At 44.7% G+C, this 16,964-nt stretch overlaps 1 long non-coding RNA gene across 3 annotated transcripts in view; it reads left to right on the forward strand.

Moving 5' to 3' along the window:
* The window catches only part of LOC126184564 (uncharacterized), a 94,164-nt gene that overhangs the window by 64,642 nt on the left and 12,558 nt on the right, over positions 1-16,964 (forward strand). For 2 of the 3 annotated variants that reach the window (XR_007536840.1, XR_007536843.1), the window contains exon 5: positions 6,830-6,879. The exons of the other annotated variant lie outside the window; for it this stretch is intronic. This is a non-coding gene — a long non-coding RNA (uncharacterized LOC126184564). The remainder of the gene's footprint in view (positions 1-6,829; positions 6,880-16,964) is intronic. 3 annotated transcript variants of the gene reach the window in all.

A 16,964-nucleotide genomic window follows, 5' to 3' on the forward strand; every position in this document is an offset into this window, starting at 1 on the left:
GCAAAAACAATAGTATGATGGCTCGTAACTCCATCTGCCTCAAATGCTTGAAAACCCCTAGCATTAGGACCAGTCTTAGAACTGTCCAGTTCTAAACAAGAATCTTTACTCAGATCAGGATGTGACAGGAGAGGAGCCTCCAGACGAGCCCCTTTCACACCCTCAAACTCAGCTTGTGCTTGAGCATCGAAATTCCATTGAGTATTTTTACCCATCAGTACACACAGTGGTAGCATAATGAATATGTCTGAGTTTATCAATCTTTCATCTTTTTTTTAATCCCAGAAATTTATGAATATGCTTCCTTATTGTGGAAAATGGATAATCCCAAGTGGCCCCAATCTTATTTGGATCATGTTGAATCTCTGATGCAGTCGCAATATGTCCAAAAAATTCAGCTCAACTACTCCCAAACTCTGACTTAACAGTTACACCACACTCTTTGAGCGCACTCAACAATCTGTCCAATACCTCATTAGGTTTTGTCCAACTCTTCGCAGTAATAAACACATTGTCAACATAAGTAGGCAATCTTTTTAAATCAGCTGGAATGATACTGTTAAAACCTCTAATAAATATATACAACCAAAGTAACATTCAGTCCATTGGGCAACTTTTGAAATTAATAACAAGAGTCATAACAAAAAAATGCCATAAATCTGTGGGTATATGACTCAATTTGCCAATAGCTTTCTCTTAAATTGGTGGAAGACAGGAATCTAATACCATAAAATTTCTGCAATAATTGTATTTATCTTTCTTGAATCTAATAGAAATCTAATATTATCTCCTCTCTTTGTAACTATCATAGGAACTGACAACAGGCTCGATGACACCATGCTGCAATGATTCCCCATTCTCAGCCCCAGCTCTCTCTTTGTAAATCAGTGGTGTGGGATAGCTCTTGACAAAAAAATTTTGTGTTACTTAACTTAAAAGCGATATGAAAAATCTTTGACTGTCCCAGGATCCTTCGAGAACACTAAAGAATGATAATGATGTTTGGTTTGTGGGGTGCTCAACTGCACGGTCATCAACACCCATACCAAGTCCCAGTTTTTACACAGTCCAATTTGTACAATCACTGTCATGATTGATGATGATGAAATGATGAGGATAACACAAACACCCAGTTCCCAGGCAGAGAAAAATCCCCAACCCAGGCGGGAATTGAACCTGCTATTAGAGAATGATGTCGCAGTACATCAAATAAATTTCCTTTCACTATCAAATCTGCCTCCTCAACACAGTTGACCCGACTCAGTATTTCTTGTAAGGTACAATCATCTTTCCAGCATTTTATTACTAGAACTGCAAGGAACACTACCCTCACTCACAATTTTTTGTTCTAAAAATATAATATTAGGACTATTCTGAATAAAAACAAAGTGAAACATTTATAAAAGATACGTTACCAGAAAAAATGCAGATGTTCATTCATATTAGTCAAGAAATAAAGAGTATCTGAGAGGTATACAACACACAGTTGTTGGAAAAGGTCATTGATACTCATGCGTACAAATGGTTAAGTGTCCACCTAAGAATCTGTAGAACAGTATGACTTAAGAAGGCGTTCCAGCAATGTGTTATGGATTACTTAGTGTAAAAATAAATTTACAGTATAGAGGAACATATACAGGGTGATCCAGCAGAAATGTCACATTATTTGTGAGGTGATTCTACATGTGAAATTAGACTGAAACAGTTTATGAACACGTGTTTGATTTTCAATCATTGTGGGATGAGCAGATTGAAGACTACACACATCCATTAACAAATATTAAGAAAAGTGTGAATATTACTCACCAAAATGCTGCATAGGCACTGTCGTGGATAGAATGATGGTGAGACAGATGACTGATCCATTGTACAAGAGGTGAGGAGGTATTAGCCAACAAGGATCTGCAGATCGCTGCGCAAGCACAGGAACTGCTCAACCAGCATCAATTAATCACCGACCTCTGCGCCCAAGTGATTCCCCCACACGGACAAGCACTCTTCACATTACACTACATTCACCTGCAACTGGTGACTCCTGTACAACCGTCCCACTGTGGCAGCTGACTCCAGCGGTGGAATCAGCGGCTGTAGATGCGGACCCAGAACACCACTACACTGTGCCCTGGCAGGTGGAGGGCCCACGACGCAAACTCAGAAACACTACGCAAACAAGTGAGCAACCACACTCGCTAGGCAGCCGAAAGGCGCTGCTGCCTACACTGAAACCCACACTTCCGGTTAGGGACACTGCCACAACAACCAACACGACCCGACCTGTGGTCGACAACACCACAGAAACACCAACCACAGCTATGCCCGCAGAACAAAAGACTGGTTTTCCCCCACTCATAATACAAAACTACGGGGACCTTAGTGTCCTCAACACAACATTCGCAGAAAGGCACACACCTTGTACGCTTCACACAAAGTACTCTGTGGATAGGGCCTCACTGTACGTATCAACAAACAATGAATACAAAGATCTCCTTATCTTCCTCAAAGAAAAGGGGATCGAGCACCACATGTACAGAACAGCTGAAGAAGGAACAGAGCAGTATGTGGTCAAGGGAGTGGACCCCAGTGGACAACAGTACAAGCGGCGCTCAACTTCCTGGAATTCGACTGCAAAAGTGCTTCCCAGATGATGGTCTTCTACTCCCACAATCGTCTACCACACTACCTGGTCGAGATGGCTAACACGGCCACCTCCCGCGGCCTTCTGCAGATAAAGAGCCTTCTGCAGATGGATGTAAGGGTAGAGCTATATGAACCCCCAACAATGCAACAACTGCCAGCGATTCGGTCATTCAGGCCTTCGCTGCAACCTGGCACCCTGTTGCCGTGGGTGCACTGGCAAACATGCATCCAACGCCTGTACACTTATCCATCAAAACATACGCCATTGCTACAACTGTGGTCAAGGCCATGCGGCCAACTACAGGGGCTGCAACATATACAAAGAGGCGCAAAACTCAAAAATTGAGGCCACCCAACGCCATACCACGTCCAAGGCCTACACCAAACCCTGTTAGGAACTGAGTATCGTTTGCCATGGCCACACGTCCTGGAGGAGCGGAGGAACCTCCACGCCCAGCGCACACACTTAACACAACCGCTGCGACAACAACACAACCGTCTCAGCCAATATGCAACACCACAACCACACCGGTACCAACACCAGTTCCCCAAAACAACACGACCCCACCCCCTGAGATCACAGCCTGCGAATCCACACACAGCACACAAGGAGCCCCAGAACCAAGAACCCAGAGAAAGCGTAGGCGACCATGAGGTAACAGGAGTGGGAACACATGTACACCACAACAAACTACCCAGCAACAACAGAACACTGAAACGCAGGCATTCAGTCAGCAAGCCAGTGATATCAGCACACACACTCTACGCCACCCCTCAATACAGCTGAAAAAAGGCACTACAAAATGCACCACACAGCAGCAACACAAGCGCCAACCCACACAACGCCAACACCTGCACCAGTGGCCGCCAACACTACAACTGAGCCACAGGCCGACACACACAACACCAACATAACACTTCAGGGTTTACTGGCAACAATATTCCCCCAGCACATGACTGCTCAGACCTTTAGCAAGATCGCGGTGGCTGTCACTACACTCATCAGGTGGCTCATAGCTGCTCAACCTGGGCAGTACTGGGCCGCCATAGAAACAGCGCTCACCATGCTGTTCGCACCCCTACATGGATAACATGACACCCCCGGCCCCCATCACAAACAACCAGACACTGACACAGATCCTGTTCTGGAATGCAGACAGGATCAACAACAAAAGGGCGGAATTTGCCGCGCTCATGGAGAGTAAGGGTATCCTTATCGCACTACTGAGCGAAACTATGCTCAAACCACACAACCAACTAAACTTCACCGGCTACTGCGTCTATCGTACCGACCGACCCGTCAGCTCTGGTCATGGCGGAACAGCCATCATCATACATAAAGACATAGAACACACAAACGTTGTGCTCCCTGAACTTGAAGCCGGCCGGTGTGGCCAAGTGGTTAAAGGTGCTACAGTCTGGAACCGCGTGACCGCTACGATCGCAGGTTCGAATCCTGCCTCGGGCATGGATGTGTGTGATGTCCTTAGGTTAGTTAGGTTTAAGTAGTTCTAAGTTCTAGGGGACTGATGACCTTAGAAGTCCCATAGTGCTCAGAGCCATTTGAACGATTTGAACGTGAACTTTAAAAACTACAGGCAACCGCCGTCAGGGTGATGTTCAACAGAGCCTACACTACACTGGTGTCAGTATACACAGCCCTAAAAACATCAAAACACGCGACACCAGCACAATACTCAATATATCACCGCGCGTAATCACCGCTGGAGATCTTAACACAAAACACCCTGACTGGAACTCATGTATATGAAACTCCAATGGCAAGAAACTATACCACACTAGCGCCGACCGAACCGACGCACATTCTCTACCAGAGGGGACACAGGCCAGACATGATAGACATGGCTCTTATCAAGGGCATAACAACGACACTCAGTGTTGCCGTTGAAAACGATCTGCCCTCAAATCACCAACCCGTTATACTGTACATTGAAGAAACATTGCAGCACATGGAACAACGCAGGATGTTAGACTACAGGCGCGCAAATTGGACGCTGTTCAAGGAAACGCTTGACAGTCACATCCCACCCACCCACGCGATTAACGAGACAGCTCAAATTGATGAGGCAGTTGAAATCCTCACCAGCGCCGTCAAAGACGCAATAACCGACACCATACCGATCCACACACAACAACAACAACACAGTGCTGCCCTGCCCAAGGAGATCCTGGGCCTTATCTCAATGAGAAACCGCCTCAGGAGACATTGGCAGCGTACCAGGCGCCAGCACTTCAAACAGCACACGAACAGGCTCCAGGGAATAATACTGGTCAAAATACAAACATTTAAAACACAACAGTTGGAACAGAAACTCGAAGGGCTGGACACCACGCGACCTGGCATGTGGCAGATGGCCCGAAACTTCGCCAGGGAGAAACTGTACACACCCACGCTACAAGGGCCCAATGGACCAGCATATTCTGCGGAAGAAAAAGCGGAACTGATGGCCCTCACACTCGCAGCATCATTCACACCGAACCTGGATCCCTCAGACCCAGCATTCACACTTGCGACCGACCAGGAGGTCACACGCATCCTGGCCCAACCAGCGCACATCATCATCTGACAAGCTAGTACAGCTTAAGTCAAATGGGCCATAATGCATACCACCACTAGGAAGGCCCCTGGTCACAATAGCACTCAAAACTGTGTCTCCAGGAGTTCACGAACAAAGCAGTAGACTACCAAACACACATCACGAAAGCCATACTTAAACACCAACACTTCCCCGCCTTTTGGAAGACAGCCAAGGTCCTGATGTTCAGGAAGCCGGGGAAAGACCACTCCCTCCCACAAAATTACCAACCCATCAGTCTGCTGAGCGAGCCCAGCAAGATCGTTGAGAAGGTAATACTAAAACGACTCACCAGGCACTCTATCACAAATGACACCCTGAGACCGGAGCAATTCGGTTTCAGGACTCACCACTTAATAACACAACAACCGCTCCACGTCACTGAATACGTAACACATGGATACAACACAAACAAAGCAACTGGTCATCGAGAAGGTTTTCGATCGTCTATGGCACAACGGCATTATACACAAACTCAGCGACGCAGGGTTCCCCGACGAGCTTGTACGTCTCATACACTCATATCTCACAGACAGGAGTTTCAACACCGACGCGCAGGGCAAACAATTGACACGACATGGTATCCAGGCATGAGTATCCCAAGGAAGCATCCTAGGGCCCCTTACTGTTTAACCTCTACATTAACGACTTCCCAGCTACACACAACACAACGGTTGCAATCTTCGCCGATGACACTGCCATCCATGCACAAGATTGAAAGCCGACTAACATTAACTCACGACTACAGACTGCACTCTCAGCGGCAGAGCCTTGGCTGGTGAAATGGCGGGTTAGAGTAAACGTCGACAAGCGCGAAGCCGTTCTGTTCACTAGAAGACCGAAACTACTGCGCAAACATCAGCACTGCAACCCAATAACACTACATGCACGCCAAATACGTTTCCGTGAGAAGGTCAAATACCTCCGTTTTCGCTGGACCGGAAACTACTCTGGGGGGGGGGGGGGGGGAGACCACATTCAACACGTGACCAACAATGCAAACGCAAGGCTCAAACAACTGTACCCTACGCTTAACAGGCGTAGCACATTGAATAGGAGGGTGCCTAGGTCCATGTACATCACACGTATTCGACCCCTGATGACGTACGCAGCCCCTGTCTGGGGATACGCTGCGCCCACACGCCTGCACCGTCTGCAGCTCATACAGAACAAAGTACTCAGAATCATAAGCAACGCTCCGCACTACACACGCACCGCAGACCTTCACTGGGAATATCGGCTAGATGCCATCTTGCAGGTATTCCAACAACTCTCCACACGACTGTACAATAACACGAGACACTCGCGCAACCCGTTTATCCTTTCTCTGGGTAACTACGACCACAACCATAGATGGAAACATAATAGACCAAAGACACTATTGGCAAGGAACTAAACACCTCTGGTCCATAGCACGCTAACACGACAATACTGGCAAGCCCCTGCAAAACAGCTACTACTGGTAACCCCAGATGCTCGACCCGCCGAAAAACAGGCAACCACAGGGAAATCAGCCACACACACCCCGTACACTGTCTGTGAGCCGATCTATGACCAATCGCCCACTAATGTATGACGACCTTGAACTGTTACAGCGACGCAGCAACTGCAGCAGGCCCCACAACGAGCTTCCGCAACGACAAAGGTAACGATGCATGATACCTCGCACTAACGTAACCACACCTTGCATACACTGTCGCAGATAGCAAGCCACTACTGCCTTTACTACCCATCCTACTGTCGCAGAAGTTTTTTTCCCTTGGCGCTTGCCTTGACACTTTTTTTCCTCTGCCCTTACAACCGCTACCCTTCGATCACTTTCGTCCACTTTCTATCTCCTGATGGACCATGTTAATGAGTAATCTTACCCAGATGCATGGATAACATCACAGCCCGCATCCTATGACTCCTGATTCAAAAACTAACATGTTATACGGAGGTGACAGTAGAACTTTTGGTTTGGTCACCACGTTGGTGTGGGCATGGAGGGCCCCATCATTTGTGTTGGTACTGATTGATAGAGTTGTTGGATGTCCTCCTCAGGGATATCGTTCTGTTCAATTGGTGCACTAGATCATCAAAATCCTGCGATGGAGGACCCTGCCCATAATGCTCCAAATATGCCCAATTGGGGAGAGATCTGGTGACCTTGCTGGGCAAGGTAGTGCTTGGCAAGCGTGAAGACAAACAGTAGAAACTATTGCCATGTGGGGCAGGCATTATCTTGCTGAAATGTAAGCCCAGGATGGCTTGGCATGAAGGGCAACAAAACGTGGCATAGAGCACTGTTGATGTGCTGTAAGGGTACCACAGATGGCAACCAAAGGACCCTGGTATGAAATTAAATGGCACCCCTGACCCCAGACGATCACTCCTGGTAGTCAGGCCATACGGTGGGCAACAGTCAGGCTGGTATCCCACCACTGTCCAGGGCATCTCCAGATACATCGTTGCTGCTCATCGGAGCTCAGTTCAAAGTGGGGCTCCTTACTGGAGACAATGCCAGGCTGAGGTAATTCACAATTTTCAAACACAGTGTATGTTCCAAAATCCTACTGCAAATCAACGTTAGTGATATGAGTTTCTAATTCAGTGAGTTACTCCTATTTCCATTCTTAGGTATTGGTGTGATTGTGCAGTTTTTCAGTCTTTGGGTTCGGATGTTTCTACAAGGGAATGAGTGTATGTTATTGCTGAGTATGGAGTTACTGTATCAGCATACTCTGAAAGGCGCCTGACTGCTATTTAACCTGTATCAGAGGCTTTACCTTTATTAAGTGATTTAAGCTTGCTCGATACACTGATGCAGTCTATTAGAAACATACTCATCATTTGAATTCTGGAATATTTACTTTGTCTTCTCTGGTGAAGTAAATTCGGAAAATTGTGTTTAGTAACTCTGCTTTAGTGGCACCTGCACTATCATCAGTAACATTGCCATTGTTATCACAGAGTGAAAGTATTGACTGTGTCTTGGCATTGGTGGGTTTTCTGTCATATTTCAAGATAGAGTTTCGTCATGGAAACTATTAAAAGCATCTCGCATTGCAGTTTATACTAAATTTCATGCTTCTGTAAAACTTTGCCAATATTCAGAATTTTGCGTTCTTTTAAATTTAGCATTCCTTTTTTGTTGCTTCTGCAACATTCTTCTGACTTGTTTTCTGTACAATGGGGGATCAGTACCACCTCTCATAAATTTATGTGCTTATATATATATATATATATATATATAAATTGCCGTCAATCTTATTTCTCTGAAATCAGATTCCATGTGGTCTACGCTTACACAGATTAAAGGGAGTGAAGACTGTTTCGTAGGTATGTGTCAAGCGAATTTTTATATGCTTTTTAAATAGATGTACTTTTTGTTTATTTTTGGTGGTTTTGGATGTTACAGTATTTAGTCTCGCTACAGCCACGTTGTGGGAAAAGATCGCTATATCTATCATGATGCTCCCTATTTTCTCAGGATTTCTTGTTGCTAAGAGGTCAAGTATGTTTTTGCAACTATTTACACTTTGTGTGGTCTCCTGAACTAACTGTTCAAAATAATTTTCCAAGAAAGCATTCAGTGTGATTTTGGACATCGTTTTATGCGTACCACCAACTTTAAACATCTATTCCCGCCACCGTATCAAAAGTAGATTGAAGTCATTACCAGCTATAATTGTATGAATGGATACCTATATGAAATGAGACTCAAGTGTTCTTTGAACTGTTCAGCAACTGTATCATCTGAGTCAGGGGGTGGGTAAAAGGAACCGATTATTAATACACTATGTAATTAAAAGTATCTGGACACCTGGCTAAAAATGACTTAAAAGTTCATGGCACTGATATGGAGTACCTGGCAGTAGGTGGCAGCACAATGCACATAATATAAAAAAACATATTTTTGGTGGTGTCTGGATACTTCTGATCACATAGTGTATATGCTGGTTTTCATGTGGAACTTCTACCCTTAGTAACTCAAAGAAACTATCTACTTCAGTTTCACTAGAAAGTAAACTACATCTGACAGCAATAAACACTCCACCACCAGCTGTATTTACTCTATCCTTTCTGAACAAGATTAAGTTCCTTGTAAAAATTTTGGCTAAACTTTTCTCCAGTTTTCGGCAGCTTTCTGTACGTACGCAGTTTTAGGTTCAGTGCTTCCTATTAGCACTTTGTGCTCTGATTCTTCCCCAACACAGCTATGACAATTTACAACTACAAGCAATTGTTGTTAGGTCTACTTTGGTTCTGCATTTCCCCTGCACACTTATAGATTGACGCCCTTGCTGTAGTTTCCCGGACGCCCTTGCTGTAGTTTCCCGAGACCCTCTAACCTACAAAACTTCCCAGTCCCTTCCACACAGCCTTCACTACTTGTGTAGCCACTTCATGTTTGTAGTGGACCCCTGACCTACTAAGTGGAACCCAGAAACCCACCAACCTATGGTGTATGTCGTGGCATCTACAGCCTACATGATTGCAGAACAATCTGAGCCTCTGATTCAGGTACTCCAGCCAGCTCTGTTCCAAAGGACCATAGTCAATTCTGTCGACGATGCTGCAGATGGTGAGCTTCACCTTCACCGTGCAAGCAACACTGGCAGTCTTTATCACTAGAGCTACCCTCTTGAAACCAGAGGGGATCTCTGCAATCCAAAGCAACACACTTCATTACTACTAATACCCCCTACTTCAGGGCCGGCCAGAAATTCTGCACGCGTGCCGCACTCTTGCAGCGTGCACGCCGCAGCCGTCAGCGTTCATGTAGTGCATGTTTCTACGCACAGATGTCGCTCCTCTGTTACACAAAGTGCGTTGTCGACACCTCGTATGTATATCACAACCTGGGCTGTATCTGTAAGATCTGTTACTTCATCGAGCGCAACAGAGAAAGCAACAAAGTCTTTAGCCTTATTTATTAGCTGCCTGTGCAGATCGCCGGCCATAGCACTGATACGTCTTGTCGCTGTTTGTTTGGATAGATTGATTTCTTGAAACCTGCTAACGTTCGTGGGAGACAAGTTCTGCAGCATCAATCAGACACCCTTTCACAAACTCCCCTTCGGAAAATGGTTTCCCAGATTGTGCAATTCTTAATGCGATTTTAAAACTTGCTCGCAGTGAACATTTAGTGTGGTTGTCATCCTGGAAAATTGAAAACAGTACATTGTACAGCTTAGACTAAAACAGACATAAATGTAACACAAGAAACTAAGAGTTCAAGAAGTATCAGTTACTTTGACGTCCAGTAAAATCGAGTTGATGTGTCTCATCCATTTTATTAAGGACATTTAATTTTGCTTGTCGTTCTTCACTGTTGAGTACACTACACTCGTCTTTGTGATATGTATTGTAATGTCTTTCATCAATTGAAAACTTACGCTGGACGCCTATTATTCAGCGGCACAGCAAACAATTATAACCAACGGCTACAAAAAAGAATTGCAGTTCCCAGTCATTTTTAAACGACTGAGATCATAGATCTCCCGTCCTTTGCTTTTTCACAGTACTTGCCACTTCTCAGTACTTCTCTGTTAAGGTTACGGTCCCAAGTGTAAACGCCTGCAGCGTGTTGGGACCTGCACACGTGACAGTGACCCCTAGCATGCGGGATCCTGTAGCATACTTTATCAGCATTTTGGAGCAGGACTCTTAGTACTATGCCATTTTTACGTAATATTTTCGTTGTGTGAGGTTTTGATTGGTTTTTTTGACCTTAAGTTTTCTTATGGCCCATTTGTGAAGAGCTTCACACCTGTTAAACATCACACACAACTTTCAGTGTGCAGTATACATCGAGAATAACTTACATCAACAAACAGTTACAAAGATGTTTTTAGATGCCTGAATCTAAAAAACATCTTTGTAACTGTTTGTTTATCTAAGTTAACAAGAAAACAAAACCAAGCAGATCTTCACACATCGAAAACTTTACGTAAAAATGGCATAGTACAAAGAAAAAACACATGAAAATAGGAATTATTTCCTGAAACATGTCGTGTAATGTATGAATAAAAGGATATTGTGACTGGTTGCAGAAAAGTTATTTATAAACAAACCCATAGTAGTATATCATGTGTGATAAGAGACGTGTTAGAGGAAGTGATGATATTCTCAACAAACTGCTGGTCAAATGACACGTTCTGGAATGTAGCTAGTGTGGACCTGAAACAAAGCTTCAAAAATGGTTGGCACGTGGTGTTAATGGGATTAATCTGCTTGACAAGGTGAGTTTGGAACATGACACTCAATATGCAGAAAATAAAGATCTCCCAGGATGTCATGCTGCACACTGAATTTCAGCTGATAAAGCGAAGCCAGTTCATGCAAGAAGAGATTTTGGCATAGGACAGCGTATTGTAGTATTTGCATTCAAAAATAAATAATTAAGTTCGGTTTGGGGATAAATTTCAAGTAAGTTATGAACACAGTACATCATACACTAAAGATGAAGAAGAAGAAGAAGAAGAAGAAGAAAATGATGACAAAGAAGAAGAGGGAGAAGGAGTGTTTAGAAAACAGTATCCTGGAAGCCATGTATGTAGCTAAAATAAGTGCTCTGAAGCGTAAAGGATCGATTAAAGCACCCAGAGGTCTGCCATTACTCAAGACGTCAGTTTGAATTATTCCCTTCCTCATTCCAGTCCTCACAGGTATCTCTGCAGTTGGTTCTCTGGCTGGTGGTGCTGTAGCTATTGCTAGGGCAGTCAAAAATGCGCATAACTCTCAGGAGCAAATAGAGGACCAAGAAGACATGACTGCATGATGGAAGCAGCAGCTATTGGGAAAGAGCTGTATCTGGAACCATTCAAGAAAGGGCTAGGTCTCTCCGTAAATAAAAAAGTGGCTTAGCCATCCTACCAGACAGAGCACTTACAAATACAGATTTGTTTAACTTTGTTAGAAAAAGATTCCATATCCCATGATTCTGTGGCGTGTGTTTATGCAAGATACATTAGTGAAGACTACATGGAAATCCAGTGAATGTGGAACTGTGAATTTAGATGTTTCTGTAGGACCTGGAACCCACTGGGTGGCGTATGTTAAAAAAATACAAATAATGTCTCTTCTGACTCATTTGGTGACATGCAACCCTTGGAAGAATTACAACGATAATTCACCAGCAGAAGACAAGTGTTCTATAATTTTCAGCACTACCAAGACTTCGATACTTACCTATATGGAAAACTGTGCATCAGGTTCTTCCTAAGGATATATAAGGAGGTGCATTAAGCACCGATTCGCCAGGTGAGGTCAGATGCAATGTCATATACTCTACATTTAAAAGAACAATAATAAGTATGACATGCCAATTACTTATCATAGATTGATTTAAGCACTGGAGATTGGTGTGTGGCAGTAACAGGGCTGAAGACAAAACTGTATCCAAAATATCACAGAGACTAATAATAAACTGGATTTGGAAATTAATGGTAGAAAAGAAACTGGAAATAGAACCTCATGCATATGGAATTGACAATTTAAAGGAAGTTTTAAGACAGTCTGGAAAAGTGATCGAGCTATGTGCAAACATCAGTACACTTTGTCTGAAATAAGGGTGGTGAATGCAACAGTTAACTTTAACCACAAAGATTCAGTAGTACAACTACTGGGTTTTACAAAAGGGCAGGTTTTGAAGAAGAGTTCTAATAAATTTTACAGATCTGATCAGACTGTGGATATACTCCCCATAAGTTCAAGCCCTGTCAAGTGTAACATTGCAACAAGCTCCTATCTCAACAACAGACTGATTCATACAATTTACGGATTCTTCTCGTCAGTTGGATTGGTGTATAATATTTCCGAGACTCTCATAAATGCTATATAGTTTCCAGTGACAGTTCAGACATTGGACTGTCTGCAGCTGCATATTGTGGACCACAACAATCAACTTGTTGATTTCTGTGGTGAGAACATTATTGTGTGACTACATCTAAGACAGGCTGGGTGCAATGTACACTCCTGGAAATTGAAATAAGAACACCGTGAATTCATTGTCCCAGGAAGGGGAAACTTTATTGACACATTCCTGGGGTCAGATACATCACATGATCACACTGACAGAACCACAGGCACATAGACACAGGCAACAGAGCATGCACAATGTCGGCACTAGTACAGTGTATATCCACCTTTCGCAGCAATGCAGGCTGCTATTCTCCCATGGAGACGATCGTAGAGATGCTGGATGTAGTCCTGTGGAACGGCTTGCCATGCCATTTCCACCTGGCGCCTCAGTTGGACCAGCGTTCGTGCTGGACGTGCAGACCGCGTGAGACGACGCTTCATCCAGTCCCAAACATGCTCAATGGGGGACAGATCCGGAGATCTTGCTGGCCAGGGTAGTTGACTTACACCTTCTAGAGCACGTTGGGTGGCACGGGATACATGCGGACGTGCATTGTCCTGTTGGAACAGCAAGTTCCCTTGCCGGTCTAGGAATGGTAGAACGATGGGTTCAATGACGGTTTGGATGTACCGTGCACTATTCAGTGTCCCCTCGACGATCACCAGTGGTGTACGGCCAGTTTAGGAGATCGCTCCCCACACCATGATGCCAGGTGTTGGCCCTGTGTGCCTCGGTCGTATGCAGTCCTGATTGTAGCGCTCACCTGCACGGCGCCAAACACGCATACGACCATCATTGGCACCAAGGCAGAAGCGACTCTCATCGCTGAAGACGACACGTCTCCATTCGTCCCTCCATTCACGCCTCTCGCGACACCACTGGAGGCGGGCTGCACGATGTTGGGGCGTGAGCGGAAGACGGCCTAACGGTATGCGGGACCGTAGCCCACCTTCATGGAGACGGTTGCGAATGGTCCTCGCCGATACCCCAGGAGCAACAGTGTCCCTAATTTGCTGGGAAGTGGCGGTGCGGTCCCCTATGGCACTGCGTAGGATCCTACGGTCTTGGCGTGCATCCGTGCGTCGCTGCGGTCCGGTCCCAGGTCGACGGGCACGTGCACCTTCCGCCGACCACTGGCGACAACATCGATGTACTGTGGTGACCTCACGCCCCACGTGTTGAGCAATTCGGCGGTACGTCCACCCGGCCTCCCGCATGCCCACTATATGCCCTCGCTCAAAGTCCGTCAACTGCACATACGGTTCATGTCCACGCTGTCGCGGCATGCTACCAGTGTTAAAGACTGCGATGGAGCTCCGTATGCCACGGCAAACTGGCTGACACTGACTGCGGCGGTGCGCAAATGCTGCGCAGCTAGCGCCATTCGACGGCCAACACCGCGGTTCCTGGTGTGTCCGCTGTGCCGTGCGTGTGATCATTGCTTGTACAGCCCTCTCGCAGTGTCCGGAGCAAGTATGGTGGGTCTGACACACTGGTGTCAATGTGTTCTTTTTTCCATTTCCAGGAGTGTATAAAACCAATGCACACAACTCACAGTGCAGCACCTCACAGCAGAACTGCAAGGCGATAACATTGGTGAACTTCAAATTTCTTACATCAGTAGGCCTGAGACCTGCAATGAGGTCGCTCACTATAACGATCTCAGTAAAATTTGATGAGTGAATTATATGACAAGAATACTTCTCACATAAACCTTATGCTCCAACCACATTTAACAAGACTCATCAAATTAGGGTTGTCATCCAGCACCAAGATGCTTTAACCCTCCCATGCAAGAGTTTCATGTATTTGTTGTTGTTGTTGTGGTCTTCAGTCCTGAGACTGGTTTGATGCAGCTCTCCATGCTACTCTATCCTGTGCAAGCTTCTTCATCTCCCAGTACCTACTGCAACCTACATACTTCTGAATCTGCTTAGTGTATTCATCTCTTGGTCTCCCTCTACGATTTTTACCCTCCACGCTGCCCTCCAATGCTAAATTTGTGATCCCTCGATGCCTCAGAACATGTCCTACCAACCGATCCCTTCTTCTAGTCAAGTTGTGCCACAAACTTTTCTTCTCCCCAATCCTATTCAATACCTCCTCATTAGTTACGTGATCTACCCACCTTATCTTCAGCATTCTTCTGTAGCACCACATTTCGAAAGCTTCTATTCTCTTCTTGTCCCAACTAGTTATCGTCCATGTCTCACTTCCATACATGGCTACACTCCATACAAATACTTTCAGAAACGACTTCCTGACACCTAAATCTATATTCGATGTTAACAAATTTCTCTTCTTGAGAAACGCTTTCCTTGCCATTGCCAGTCTACATTTTATATCCTCTCTACTTCGACCATCATCAGTTATTTTACTCCCTAAATAGCAAAACTCCTTTACTACTTTAAGTGTCTCATTTCCTAATCTAATTCCCTCAGCATCACCCGACTTAATTTGACTACATTCCATTATCCTCGTTTTGCTTTTGTTGATGTTCATCTTATATCCTCTTTTCAAGACACTGTCCATTCCGTTCAACTGCTCTTCCAAGTCCTTTGCTGTCTCTGACAGAATTACAATGTCATCAGCGAACCTCAAGGTTTTTACTTCTTCTCCATGAATTTTAATACCTACTCCGAATTTTTCTTTTGTTTCCTTTACTGCTTGCTCAATATACAGATTGAATAACATCGGGGAGAGGCTACAACCCTGTCTCACTCCTTTCCCAACCACTGCTTCCCTTTCATGCCCCTCGACTCTTATAACTGCCATCTGGTTTCTGTACAAATTGTAAATAGCCTTTCGCTCCCTGTATTTTACCCCTGCCACCTTCAGAATTTGAAAGAGAGTATTCCAGTCAACATTGTCAAAAGCTTTCTCTAAGTCTACAAATGCTAGAAACGTAGGTTTGCCTTTTCTTAATCTTTCTTCCAAGATAAGTCGTAAGGTCAGTATTGCCTCACGTGTTCCAACATTTCTACGGAATCCAAACTGATCTTCCCCGAGGTCGGCTTCTACCAGTTTTTCCATTCGTCTGTAAAGAATTCGCGTTAGTATTTTGCAGCTGTGACTGATTAAACTGATAGTTCGGCAACTTTCACATCTGTCAACACCTGCTTTCTTTGGGATTGGAATTATTATATTCTTCTTAAAGTCTGAGGGTATTTCGCCTGTCTCATACATCGTGCTCACCAGATGGTAGAGTTTTGTCATGACTGGCTCTCCTGAGGCCATCAGTAGTTCTAGTGGAATGTTGTCTACTCCCGGGGCCTTGTTTTGACTCAGATCTTTCAGTGCTCTGTCAAACTCTTCACGCAGTATCTTATCTCCCATTTCATCTTCATCTACATCCTCTTCCATTTCCATAATATTGTCCTCAAGTACATCGCCCTTGTATAAACCCTCTGTATACTCCTTCCACCTTTCTGCTTTCCCTTCTTTGCTTAGAACTGGGTTGTCATCTGAGCTCTTGATATTCATACAAGTGGTTCTCTTCTCTCCAAAGGTCTCTTTAATTTTCCTGTAGGCAGTATCTATCTTACCCCTAGTGAGACAAGCCTCTACATCCTTACATTTGTCCTCTAGCCATCCCTGCTTAGCCATTTTGCACTTCCTGTCGATTTCATTTTTGAGACGTTTGTATTCCTTTTTCCCTGCTTCATTTACTGCATTTTTATATTTTCTCCTTTCATCAATTAAATTCAATATTTCTTCTGTTACCCAAGGATTTCTATTAGCCCGCGTCTTTTTACCTACTTGATCGTCTGCTGCCTTCACCACTTCATCCCTCAGAGCTACCCATTCTTCTTCTACTGTATTTCTTTCCCCCATTCCTGTCAATTGTTCCCTAATGCTCTCCCTGAAACTCTCTACAACCT

The sequence above is a fragment of the Schistocerca cancellata genome, chromosome 4, assembly GCF_023864275.1.
Source record: "Schistocerca cancellata isolate TAMUIC-IGC-003103 chromosome 4, iqSchCanc2.1, whole genome shotgun sequence".
Classification (NCBI taxonomy): domain Eukaryota; kingdom Metazoa; phylum Arthropoda; class Insecta; order Orthoptera; family Acrididae; genus Schistocerca; species Schistocerca cancellata.